The 11,737-nt window shown below is 39.3% G+C and overlaps 1 pseudogene; it reads right to left on the bottom strand.

Annotated features, from left to right (window-relative positions):
• Positions 1-87: 87 nt before the first annotated feature.
• On the bottom strand, positions 88-526 carry LOC103725399 (annotated as a pseudogene).
• Between the last annotated feature and the right edge of the window lie 11,211 nt (positions 527-11,737).

The following is an 11,737-nucleotide window of genomic DNA, read 5'->3' as shown; positions in this document are numbered from 1 at the left end:
GTGTGTGTGTGTGTGTGTGTGTGTGTGTGTGTGTGTGTGTGTTTTAAACAGACTTAATTCACTTAATTTTTTTCTCTTATAAAAACCCTATGTAGTAGCCACAGCTGGAGCCTGGATCCTCTGGAGCATGGGGAGTCTGGTGTGGGTTTTCACAAGATGGTCAGTGAATTGCTGACTGGGGGATTTGGTAAAGACTGTCTCCAGAGGTCAGGGGTCAGGTAGCTGTAAGCCTTAGAGATGGCATCAAAGGTGACATTTGCCAAGTTACCTGAGGTGGCAGTGCAGCTGATGTGTAACAGTTATCAATACCAATCAGCAGCAGCAGCTTCCTGGGCACAAGAGCAGAAATGATTCCAGCGCCTTTGGGGGCAGGGATGAGGCACACCAGCCCAGAGCCACAGCAGCCTGTCACCTTGCACAGGACAGTGTGGGGCTTGCCAGTCTTGTGAACCCAGGAGCCTCTCCACACAGGCACAATGGAAAGCTTGGCCAAGGTGATGGCCCCTCGAATTGCAGTGACTTTCATGGCCTTGACCAAGAGGCCCAGCTTAGTGACTGGGATCCACTCCTTGTCTTCAGCTTTGCCTCCTTGACCGCAGCTGCAGGAGACCTATCCTGGAAACCAAATCCTCCATGGAAGCCCTCCAAGCCTGGGCTGACGGGTCCTCTGGGCCCTCCCACTGCACCCGTGTCATTCGCCATTTGGTGTTTCCAGAGGAAGAAGTAGGAGGCTTTTTTGTATTTGATATTTTCCATATTTAGTGGATGAAACCAATACTATACACATTGTTAACTGAAGAAATGATATAGAAGAGTAAGAAAAGTAAAGGTATCTAACTAGAATGAAGCTATCACTTATCCTTTACTAACACAAGTAGAATTTGATGTCACATCCGTGTATCCAGAGCCAACACTAAGAAAAATAGACAGAGTTATATTCAAAGACACTATAAACAGAGTAGAATGCTAAAAATGTTGGAGAACCCTATAAAGGGGAACAATAGAAAAATAGAGGAATACAAAACAGAAAAACAGGGACATAAATAAATGAAAGATTTAAATCTTGGGAAGTATATACTCACATTAAAAATAAATCAGTCTAAATATGTCAATTAAAAGTTTGAGATCAGCAGTGTCAGAGTGAAAATCTTACATACTATTATAAACAAGAAAATCACTTCAAGGGCTGGAGAGATAGCACAGCAGTTAAAGAGTATTGGCTGCACTTCCAGAGGACCCAGGTTCAGTTCCTAGCACACACGTGGCAACTAACAACCATCCGTAACTCCAGTTCCATAGGATCTGACACCCTCTTCTGACCTCTGTTGACATTTCACAACATGGGTGCACTTACATACATACAATCCTACACATGAAAAGAAAATCATTTCAAATTCAAGCATATAAAAAAATTAAAAATAAAGGATTGGTCAGGCCTGGTAACTCACACTTTTAATCCCAGCACTTGGGGAGTAGGTACATCTCCGTGAGTTGGAGACTAGTCTGGTCAACATAGCAAGTTCCAGGCCAGCCAAATCTATATAATGAGGCCTGTCGCAAAAAAAGGAAGTGTGTTAACTTTCCATCACTGTGACAAAGAAAAAAATGAGAAAAACAACTTAAAAAGAGAAAATATTTATTTTGACTCATGATTTTTAGATGTTTCTGCCCATGGTCACTTGGTTCCATTTTTTTTTTCTGGGCCTGTGGTGAAGCACATGGTAGAGAAAAACTGTTCATCTCCTGGTGGCCAGGAAGCAAAAAGAGGGAGGAGGGGCTGGGTATAAATATACTCTTTTTATTTTATTATTTTATCTAAAAAATTTTTTATTATTTTCATTCTGTGTGTATGAGTGTGTTGCTGCTTATATGTAAGTGTACCCATGTTGTGCAATACCCATGGATGTCAGAAGAGGGCAATGTATCTCCTGAGTTTGGAGTTATGGATGGTTGTTAGCCGCCACATTGGTGCTGGGACCTGAACCTGGGTGCTCTGCAAGAGCAGACAGTGCTCTAAACCACTGAACCATTTTTCCAGCCCCTATTTTTTTATTTTTTATTTTTATTTTTATGTGTATGTGTGCTTTGCCTGTATATTCACCCATGTCATACACTGCCCATGGAGGTCAGAAGGGGGCCTCAGATCCCCTGGAATTGGAGTTACAGACTGTTGTTAGCTCCTATGTGGATGCTGGGAACTGGACCTGGGTCATTTACAAGAGCAGCCAGTGCTCTTCACTCCTGAGCCATCTTTCCAGCCCACAAATATACTCTTTACAAGTATGTCTCCCATGAATAGGGTCCACCACCTAAAACTTCCACAACCTTTCAATAACATATGAAATTAAGAATCTGTAAGTGTCAGAGACTTCATGATCCAATAAATCCCAATACTGTTTTATTGTGGACCCCACCTTCAACATATGAATTTTTGAGATTAATCCAAACGTGTACAGATTCATTTTTTGAGACAGGATTTCAGCATGTAGGCCTTGCTGACCTGGAACTCGTTATGTAGACCAGTCTGGCCTCAAACTCACAGAGATCTTCCTGCCTCTGCCTCCCAAATACTGGGATTAAAGGCATGGTGCACCATACCTGGATGAATATATTTAATAATACAAACTCAAAATATGTGAGGCAAAAATAATAGGGTTGAAAGAATAAATACACAAGTCTGCAGTTATAAGAAAAGATTTCAATACCTCCCTTCTGTCAACAATTGATATACCCTCTAGATAGAAAATAATTAAGGATATAGATGATTTTAATATGTTCAACATATCTAGAACATTCCACCTAATGGCAATAGAATACACATTTTTCCAAGTTCCCATGGGAACTTAATCAAGATAGACTATACCTTGGGCCTTAAAGCAGCCTTCACTAATTCAAAAAGAATGGAATACACAGAATATGTGCTCTGAACATGATGGAATCAAATCTAAAAATGAATCACAAAGATAGGAAGAAAAATCCCTGACTAATTATAAACTAATAAAAACACTTCAAAATGATCCATAGGCCAAGGAGGAAGTCTTAAAAGAAATAAATTGCATCTATAACGGAATGAAAGTGAAATAAAACATAGCAAAGCCTAGGGGTATAGCTCAGTGGAGAGCACTTGTCTAGCATACATGAGGCCCTGGATTCTATCTCCAGGACTGTAAATGTGTGTGTGTGTGTGTGTGTGTGTGTGTGTGTGTGTGTGTGTGTGTCTGTGTCTGACTGTGTCTATGTGTGTCTATGTGTCTGTGATACAGTTCAAGTAATGTTAAAAAGGAAATTTGTTTTCTTTTTAAATATTTTATTTATTATTTTTATTTTATGTGTATAAGTGTTATGCATGTAGGTAAATGCACCCATGTTGTTCAATGCCCACAGAGGACAGAAGAGGCTGTCGGATCCCCTGGAACTGGAGCTACGGACAGTTGTTAGCTGCCATGTGGGTGCTGGTATTCGAACCTGGGTCTTCTGCAAGGACAGTCAGTGTTCTTAACTGCTGAGCCATCTCTCCAGGAAATTTGTGTCACCAATAATTTACGTTAGAAAAGACATCTCAAATCAGTAATTTGAATTTCTACCTAAGCAAGAAAATGAAGACAAAAATAAGCCCAAAGCAAACAGCGTTGGATAAGAATTTTAATGGAATTGAAAGAAGCACAGAGAAAATAATGAAAGGAAAAGACTAGCTCTTTTTAAGAAATAGAAGTTGATAAAACTTTAGCCTGACTAACAAAAATGCAAACAGAGAAGACACATATTAGCAATGTTAAGAAGGAATCTTCAGAGATTCCAGAGCCATTAAAAGAATTTTGAGAATACTATGAATGCTTTATGCTCATAAATTCAAAACCTTGGAAAAGATGAACCAATTCCTCCAACAGTCCAAAACTCGACAAAGATAAAATATACAATGGAAACAGTGCATATTTTTAAATCAGTCATCAAAAACTGTTATTCAATCAATTAAATTTGTTATAACCACATGAACTCAGGTGGTCTATCAAAACAAGCTTGGGTCTCTTAGCAACATACTCTGTTCCAAAGGCCAAAAATGTAGAAAGTATTTGGGAGCTCTTATCTAATCCTTAACAGATTTTAGCAGGAAGGAAGGAAGGAAGGAAGGAGTAGCAAAAAGCCCCATTAAAAAAAAAAGTGATGGGGAGATACGGGAGGAGTTGGAGGGGAGGGAGTGGGCATGGATTTGATCAAAACAACTTATATGCTTATATGTCTGTATGAAATTCTCAATATAATTATTTTAAAAAATAATAATAAATAAAAAATATATGTAGTTCAAGACCCTCCCTGAACTGCATAAGAAATGTTTGAATGTTTAAACCCTCCCATGCCTCATATCTCATCTTGTATGCCTATAGAAGAGCTGTAGGAATAGCCTCCTTGAGCGCTGGGGATGTAACACAGTTGGTAGAGTCCTCACCTAGCATGCACAAAGACTTGAGTTAGGTTCTCTAGCACCTCATAAACCAGGTATGGTGATTACAGGCTGCAATCCCAGCACTCAGGAGGTAGAGGAAGGATGATTAGAAATTCAGGGTCATTCTTGGCTAAACAGAGAATTCAAGGCCAGTCTAAGATGTGTGAGCCCTGTCTCAAAAATAAAGCAAGAGACCAGGTGTGATGGTTTATGCCTTTAATCCCAGTACTCAGGAGGCAGAGGCAAGTGGATCTCTGTGAGATCAAGACCAGCATGGTCTACATAGCAAGTTCTAAGCTAGCTGGGGCTACAGGAAGACCCTGTCTCAAAAAATAAACAAATTTTTTTAAAAAAGCAAAAAATAAGGCAGGGAAGGAGAAAGAAAACTCTTACAGCACTCCATGAGTAGTCCCAATCACACTCTGCAGCCCCTGATCCTTCATTCCCAGGTGTTCTTTTCCACCATCTTTTAGAGAAAACTGGAGCTCATGAAGGTAAGATCTATTTGGCTCTAAAATCCTCTAAATCAGTTGATAGTCACTTCCATCCTTACAGCTCTCTCCTACCTACCTTTCTCATTAAGATGGCGAACTCTGTCACTATATTTGTATATTCTAACAGTTATACCACCTTCTCTGAATTTTAAGTCTGTTTCCTTATGTTCAAGTAGCATGAAGGTTCAAACTTCCTCCCAAGCACTGAAGCAGAGGTTCTCAAAGTTCAATCCAAGAACTTATACAAGGGACAGGGAGCCTTGGAGGCACTTTAAGGTCTTTGCTTTATCAACCACACATCTGTGTCAAACCAGATAGTTCTTATCTACTTGGGCAACAGATTGGATGCAAAAGCAGATGTAATGATCCAGTTCCTTTTTACTAAGAGAGGCGTTAAAATGATTTGTAAAAATGAAAATATTATTCTTTTCAATAATACTCTTTGCATTATACAATAACTCTTTTTCATGACTATTGTGAAGAAGCAATGAGTGTATTGTTTTTACATTAACCAATTTTTTAAAATTCTGTACTACCAGCATATAATTTTGCAAATATTAATAGATATTGTCCACATAGACAAAAGGTTTTCAGGTTCCTTAACAGAGTTTCTGAGTAGAAAGGTGTGTGACAGCAAAAGTTTTGAGAACAGCTGCTATAAATAAACTCTACTCCAAATCCTGCTATGTACTCAGACTACTTATTGCCTTTGTCACTAACAGGGAATCAATCACTCTCTGTTTGCATTTCTTCAGCTCTATTTATCCCTCAGTCCATCAGAATACAGTGTTTGCTTTCCATAACTTCACTGAAACTGTTCTCACCACTGTCACTTAGCTCTTCCTTTTGTAAGAATTACTATTTTCCTTTTTGATTGTAGAAGTAGTCAATGGTCATTGTAGGCCATTTAGAACATGCATATAAGCAAAACAAAACAAAGAAGAGTAATAAAAAATAATCTCAGTCCCGTCACCTAGAGGTAACCACTTTTGGGAATCTGTCCCTCCATGGTTTGTGATACACCATGTTACTAAGATGGTATAAGAGAATATATAATATTGTGTGTGTGTATTCTCTACATTGTCTGAAACCAGCTTTATAACTGACTTAATCACTGGTGGCTCCTTAAATATTAAATCCTAAGGCTTCTTTACAACCTTTAGTCTCTTCGGACTCCCCAAATCATTTGGCATCACCAACTCTGCAGTTCTTTGGAACTTTCTCTTCCCTGCCTGCCAAGAAACTTTGTTTCCTGATTCCCCTCTAATTTTTATCCGGTCCTCCCCTGACTGCTCTGCCTATGTGCCCATGTTGTTTGTTATGGTTTAATTGCCTGCTATATGCAGATAAATTCTAAATCTCTACTTCTAACCTTTCTTTTCTTAAGAGCTACAATATTCTAGTGGTCAACTCCACCTCTCCATTTCAGACTCTTCACAAACAACATATCATAATACATTTTTTCAATTCCTCCCACAAACTTAATCTTATTTTGGAATTCCCCATTTCAATCAATTGACCTAAAACAAAACCCTGAACCTCTAAGTCTATTCTACCTTTCCGTTTGACCATACTAAATGATACATCGCCAAATCCAGTAAGTAGCATGTCCAAGATGTCCCTGCCATATCTAATCTCATTCACACCACCGCCACTGCTCTCTGTAGGATCCACCTTCAAGTCCCCCTTCCTCACACCCCACCAAACATGGAGGTTTCTCCATACAAACTTGATCACATTCCTCTATCTTTCTATGACTTTTTTTTATTTCTTTTTTAAATATTTATGTATATGACTGTTTTGCCTGTATGTATGTAAATGTACTCATGTGTGAAATGCCTATGGAGGCCAGAAGAGGGCAACAGACCCATGGAACTGGCATTTCAGATGGTTGTGAGCCACCATATGGGTGCTGGAAACCAAACCTGGGTCCTCTGTTAAGAGCATTGGGTGCTCTTAACCACTAAGCCATCTCTCCAGCCCCATATGGCTTCTTATTTATTGAAGGCCCCTTCACTGTCTCATTTCATCTCTCCAAGTTTTCCACCAAGTCTCACACACATATTTATTCTGTGTTCTAACCACCCTAAGCCACTCCTAAGACATTCTAGACCTTTACACATGCTTCACATTTGTGCATGCAGTCCCTCTATTCGCCCCATCTTCACCTAATGAACTCTTCCTCCTTTAAAGATTCTACAAAAAATGCCTTCATCTTGTAGAGCCTTCCATAAATCCTCCTAAGGGAATGATTTGCTCCAACACCTCCCATCATGGATGTTGATATCTCTGTCAATTGAGAATGGTCCCTTTACACGTCTATGCTCAAGATAAAGCCTGAGACCTGATCTTATCTATCCTCGTACCTCTATTCTCATCATTAGACAGCTCTTGGATGGATAACTATATAAACCACAATTTATTTTATAGCTTTCCTAGTTGGTATATCATAGTAGGAATAACCTGTGAATAAAGTAAATGATGTTACCAAGCATCAGCACTCATCACTCATACTCATAATGATAATATAGTGGTACCAAGATGGTCAGTGCTCCAATGAACTAGCAACTAGGCACATCAGAATCCCCAACAGTATGAAATGGATGGTTTATTGTTTGGGGTTTTAGTTTTGGTTTGAGACAGGGTGTCAGTTTATAGCCCAAGCTGGCCTCCAAATAAAGGTCCTCCTGTTTCAGGAGTACTGGTTATAAGTGTGGATAAAAGGATGCTTTCTCCAGATAAGATGTTCAGTATCCCAAGACATTCCCCTATGCAAGGAGGGTGCTGGTGGGCACAGGGAGATAAAGATGATTACGATTATTTGAGATATTCTGTATAAAATACACAAAAATTCAATAAAAAACAAATTGTTTTAAAAATGTTAAATGAGCTTACTGAATTCTTTTCTCAAATTTCTCTTTCATCTTATACATGGGAGCCAGATCATTTTATCAATAAAATATGATGGAAATTGAATAATTTAGACAGAAAAGCAGATAGTGCTATTCAATGTGAAAACCTCTGGCTTTTATTTGCTTTGTGACTTAAGACAAATTGTTCTTATAGTCATGGATTGGAGTCCAGAAGGTATCATTGAGATTTCCAGTTTGTTGTGTCCCATAAAAAAAGAATTGAACCAGAGACACATGGATAGTGGTAGAAATGGAGAAAATTAATATGCCCAAGTGAGACTGCAGGCCATAGAGCCGAGAAAGAGTAAGGACTTCAAAGAGGCACTCAGCAGTAAGAGTGGTCAGCTTGTATGGGTTATTCATATAGTGTGAGAAAACAAGTCTAAACCTTTAAGCCTGATCCCATAGCCTGAATTAGGCCACACCTCCCTGAAGTCCTTCTAGGAAAGAGAGTTAAAATAGATTCTTTGTGACCTCACGTGCCACATGCTTTATGATCCTAACCAGTACCTGGCTCTTCCATGGTCTTTGCCACTATGTTGAACTAAACTATTTGATGTGAAACTTCCCACCATCCCTAAAAGGTTATTTTTAAAAAGTCAAACCTTTCCATTGTTCAGGGGATTATGTCTGAGACTCCTCAGGGGGACTGCTTCAGAGATTGTTCCTAAGGCTGCTCTCTGAAGAGGCTCCTCTGGTCTCCTCCTGCCATCCTACTCATGACAACTCTCTATCATCTATCTATCCATCTAGCTATCTATTTCAGTCTCACTCTTTTTTTTTTTTTTTTTTTTTTTTGGAGCTGAGGACCAAACCCAGGGCCTTGTGCTTGCTAGACAAGTGTTCTACCACTAAGCTAAATCCCCAACCTGTCATTCTCACTCTTAATGAAACTCCTCTTCAGGCTTCAAAAAGAAGCCTCTCTCTTGTTTAAGGCACCATCATGATTAGATCTCTACATAGTATATTGTTTCTGTCTAATGCTCTCCCTACCACCTCAAGACACCATCAGAGCCTCAAAGACCCTTTCTCTTAATAAACTCCATCCTTCTGAGGGATTTAGATGTATCAGCTTCCTTTCTGGACTAACCACTCTTGCTCATTTTACAAATAACATTCACTTTCTCCCATATTTGGAAATTTTGGCTTTTTTCACTCATCCTCTGTCCCTCACTTGTAGCCCTGGTGGTGAGACATTTCCAATCTCTGCCAACTATCTTCTTGAACATGTTAATCTTGATCCTTTCTCTCTGAGCCCTACTATCCTGCCATATTACTAAATCTCTATGTACCTTAATTTCATCATTACTGAAATGAAGACAAATCAGATCTTGAAATTTTTTTGAGCTCCAGGAGCTTCCTATTGAGTAGATTTTCCCTCAGCCTATGACTATTAATTTTTCTCAGAGACATCTGCTTGAGAAATAAATACCCCCAAAGGCATTCTTGAACTTGCGAGATTTATAGAGGGATTATATATCATTTCAGTTATAATTGAGATGTGTGAGAAGCAAATACCAATTAAGGAAATTTTCAGAGTTCAAAGATTTATATATAAATTGTTTATACATTAAGATTATAATTGGCATCAGCATTGCAAAAGAAGGATTGTAATAGAAATTTGTGATATAGAGACAAATATAACTTTATAAGATTATTTCAAATTTAGAGATTCAGCTGGAGAGATGGCTCAGAGGTTAAGAGCACTGGCTGCTCTTGCATAGGACCCGGGTTCAGTTCCCAGCACCCACATGGCAGCTAACAATGGTCCATAACTCCAAGGAAATTCAACCCCCTCTTCTGACCTCTTTGGGCTTGCACAACACAGGTGCACTTACATATACAAAGACAATACACTCATACACATAAAATGAACATACTAAATGAAATAACTTTTAAAATTGAAAAACAGAAATTTAGCAATTGTGTACAAATTATATATTATTTAAGATTATATACAGAGGGGCTGGAGAGATGGCTCAGTGGTTAAAGAGCACTGGCTGGTCTTGCAGAGAACCTAGGTTCAGTTCTCAACACCCACATGGCAGCTGACAACTGTCTGTAATTCTACTTCCAGAGGATCTGATGCCCTCTTCTGGCATCTGTGGGCATTGCTCTCTTGGGGTGCACTTACATACAGGCAAAACACTCACACACATAAAATAAAAATAAATAAAATCTTTTTTTAAAGGAGATAATGGAAAAGAATCAATAGAAATGGTGTCTGGTTTTTAAAAGATTATGAATATGTGTGTTTGTGGGGGGGGTGGGTAGCAGAGTAGTTTTAACTGATAGAGTGTATACTAGGTAATTTAGAAAAATTTGTCATTTGAAAATGTTGAGCCTGAGAGGGTGGGCTCTGACCGCCATCAGTATAGTGGCTGTGATCTCAGCAGACTGCCAGAGAGTGCTGGGCTCTGGCTTCCCTTTGGCATAGCTGCTGAGAATGCAGGGGACTGCCTGAGAGACCCTGGATCTTGCTTTCACGTGGTAGTGAGCTTCCCCTAATTGTGCCATACCCATCCCCTAACCTGGGATTTCATGAGGCCCCTCCCAAGGCCCCAGGGCAGACCTTGCTTTGGTAGACTAAGGCTGAAATACTAGCAGACAGCCTGAGAGAGTGGGCTCCAACCTCCATCAGTGTAGTGGCTATGATCTCAACAGACCGCCAGAGAGTGCCAGGTTCTGGCCTCCCTATAGCATAAAGGCTGAGAATGCAGGGGGTTGCCTGAGAGTGCCAGGATCCTGCCTCCACATGGTGTTCCTGCTAATAATAGGGGTCCAAATCTTAGAAGGAAGCCTGGTGTACCTGACTGGAACCTGACTTGGGCTTCTGTGGGTGCTCTTGAATACCTAATCTGAAGCCAACAGTTCCCTCCAAAATAAAACCTGAGAGAACCTGAAACCTGTACCAACCAGCTTTACATAACCAATAAGGAAGGGACCTAGGCACTTCGACTTAATTCTCATATCAGAATCATAAACACAAAAGAAATTCACATGCCAAAATCACAATGAAAGAATAATAAAAAACAAAGCCAAAACACTATGTCACCACCAAACTCCAAGAAGACTTCTACAAGGAGAACCCGATAGAGATAACCCAGGATACTGAATTTAAAAGAACAATCATAAACATGATCAAGGAATTCAATGAATTTAAACAACACATGAAGGAAGTATAAAATTCAATAAGCCAACTTGAAACAACAGGGGAAAGCCTCACCACTAGAATGAATGAAATAGAAAACAGAATATGAACACTGGAGGATAAAGTTGAAGAACTGGACTACTCAAGCAAAGACTATGGAAAATTAAAAAAAAATAACCACAGGAATGGAATATGCAAGAGATCTGGTACACCACGAAAAGACCAAATCTACAGATCATAGGAATAGAGGAAGGAGAAGAATTTCAGGTTAATGGTATTGACCAGATCTTAAACAGGGTTGTAGAAGAGAATTTCCCAAGACAAAGGAAAGACAGCCCTATATTATTACAGGAATCACACAGAATACCATATAGACAGGATAAGAAAAGAAACTTCCCACAACATATCATAGTAAAAACACTAAATGTACAGAACAAAGAGAGAATACTGAAAGCAGCAAAAGAAAACAAGTCACATACAAAGGAAAGCCCATCAGAACTACAGCTGACTTATCAATGCAAACTATGAAAGCCAAAAGAGATTGGACCAAGGTATTTTGAGCTCTACATGACAATAGATGCCAGCCCATAATACTTTACCCAGCAAAAAATGTCTATTATCTTGAGGGGGAAAGAAAAATCTTCCATGACAAGAATAGCCTGAAAGAATACATGTCCACAAAACCAGCCCTTCAGAGAATACTTGAAGCAATACAGAGAGCAGAGAGAGAACAGCTATA

This window comes from Nannospalax galili, unplaced genomic scaffold, assembly GCF_000622305.1.
Source record: "Nannospalax galili isolate Female #2095 unplaced genomic scaffold, S.galili_v1.0 scaffold7, whole genome shotgun sequence".
Taxonomy (NCBI): domain Eukaryota; kingdom Metazoa; phylum Chordata; class Mammalia; order Rodentia; family Spalacidae; genus Nannospalax; species Nannospalax galili.
The sequence above is the reverse complement of the archived record's forward strand: the minus strand, read 5'-3'. Positions and strand labels throughout refer to the sequence as shown.